Source organism: Mchenga conophoros, linkage group LG13 (assembly GCF_057382185.1).
Source record: "Mchenga conophoros isolate Kocher_MC1m ecotype Shallow Benthic linkage group LG13, M_conophoros_male_GT1.1, whole genome shotgun sequence".
NCBI classification, from domain to species: Eukaryota; Metazoa; Chordata; class Actinopteri; order Cichliformes; family Cichlidae; genus Mchenga; species Mchenga conophoros.
Window position 1 is genome coordinate 32,202,649 of NC_140538.1, and position 2,500 is coordinate 32,205,148.

The window sequence follows — 2,500 nt, forward strand, 5'->3', positions numbered from 1 at the left end:
AGCGTTCCTTCTCCTGCAGTTACCCTCCACTGCATATCCAGCATGGCCCTTGACCTCCAGCATGCCCCGGGGACGCACATCCTCCCCTGCTCTAGTCCCCCACTAGCTTACCTTTCTTGTAGTTACGCTCCAGCGCATATCCAGCATGGACCTTGACCTCCAGCAGGCCCCGTGGACCCACACTTAAGCCCCCTCCCACTGACAAAGCAAAACACCACTGGCAAAATCCTCGTGCCCCTGGTACTCCAGAATGTAAATTCAAACATGCCCCTGGTACACTGCGCAGAAACACTTTGCCACACACACGCACGCACTGCTTGTGCCTATGGTACGACAACTTTTCTCGTACCTATGGTACGACAACTTTTCTCGTGCCTATGGTACGACAACTTTTCTCGTGCCTATGGTACAACAACTTTTCGCCGTGCCCCTGGTACACCGCTCAGTAGCACTTTGCCACACAAACTCTCCTCGTGCCTATGGTACGACAACTTTTCTCGTGCCTATGGTACAACAACTTTCCTCCGTGCCCCTGGTACGACAGCTTTTCTCGTGCCTATGGTACAACAACTTTTCTCGTGCCTATGGTACAACAACTTTCCTCCGTGCCCCTGGTACGACAGCTTTTCTCGTGCCTATGGTACAACAACTTTTCTCGTGCCTATGGTACAACAACCTTTCGCCGTGCCCCTGGTACACCGCTCAGTAGCACTTTGCCACACAAACTCTCCTCGTGCCTATGGTACGACAACTTTTCTCGTGCCTATGGTACAACAACTTTCCTCCGTGCCCCTGGTACGACAGCTTTTCTCGTGCCTATGGTACAACAACTTTTCTCGTGCCTATGGTACAACAACTTTCCTCCGTGCCCCTGGTACGACAGCTTTTCTCGTGCCTATGGTACAACAACTTTTCTCGTGCCTATGGTACAACAACCTTTCGCCGTGCCCCTGGTACACCGCTCAGTAGCACTTTGCCACACAAACTCTCCTCGTGCCTATGGTACGACAACTTTTCTCGTGCCTATGGTACAACAACTTTCCTCCGTGCCCCTGGTACGACAGCTTTTCTCGTGCCTATGGTACAACAACTTTTCTCGTGCCTATGGTACAACAACTTTTCGCCGTGCCCCTGGTACACCGCTCAGTAGCACTTTGCCACACACACACTCCTCGTACCTATGGTACGACAACTTTTCTCGTGCCTATGGTACGACAACTTTTCTCGTGCCTATGGTACAACAACCTTTCCCCGTGCCCCTGGTACACTGCGCAGAAACTCTTTGCCACACACACACACCACTCGTGCCTATGGTACGACAACAGGCCCCGGGGACCTACATCGCACCTTGCTCTTGCCTCCCTTACAGCTGAAAAAGGTCCATGCCTGTGCCCTGGCCCTGCTGAAATTCCCTCTCCATTTAGCCGAGGCAGTGAGTCGGCCTCCTGTCTCCCTTTACGGTCGAAAAAGATGTGCTCCTGGGCGCGCTGGCCCTGCTGCTACTCACATCGGGCATGGACCTGGACCTCCAGCAGGCCCCGGGGACCTACATCGCACATTGCTCTTCCCTCCCTTACAGCTGAAAAAGGTCCATGCTTGTGCCCTGGCCCTTCTGAAATTCCCTCTCCATTTAGCCGAGGCAGAGAGTCGGCCTCCTGTCTCCTTTACGGTCGAAAAAGATGTGCTCCTGGGCGCGCTGGCCCTGCTGCTACTCACATCGGGCATGGACCTGGACCTCCAGCAGGCCCCGGGGACCTACATCGCACATTGCTCTTCCCTCCCTTACAGCTGAAAAAGGTCCATGCTTGTGCCCTGGCCCTTCTGAAATTCCCTCTCCATTTAGCCGAGGCAGAGAGTCGGCCTCCTGTCTCCTTTACGGTCGAAAAAGATGTGCTCCTGGGCGCGCTGGCCCTGCTGCTACTCACATCGGGCATGGACCTGGACCTCCAGCAGGCCCCGGGGACCTACATCACACCTTGCTCTTGCCTCCCTTACAGCTGAAAAAGGTCCATGCCTGTGCCCTGGCCCTGCTGAAATTCCCTCTCCATTTAGCCGAGGCAGTGAGTCGGCCTCCTGTCTCCCTTTACGGTCGAAAAAGATGTGCTCCTTGGCGCGCTGGCCCTGCTGCTACTCACATCGGGCATGGACCTGGACCTCCAGCAGGCCCCGGGGACCTACATCACACCTTGCTCTTGCCTCCCTTACAGCTGAAAAGGTCCATGCTTGTGCCCTGGCCCTTCTGAAATTCCCTCTCCATTTAGCCGAGGCAGTGAGTCGGCCTCCTGTCTCCCTTTACGGTCGAAAAAGATGTGCTCCTGGGCGCGCTGGCCCTGCTGCTACTCACATCGGGCATGGACCTGGACCTCCAGCAGGCCCCGGGGACCTACATCACACCTTGCTCTTGCCTCCCTTACAGCTGAAAAGGTCCATGCTTTTGCCCTGGCCCTTCTGAAATTCCCTCTCCATTTAGCCGAGGCAGTGAGTCGGCCTCCTGTCTCCC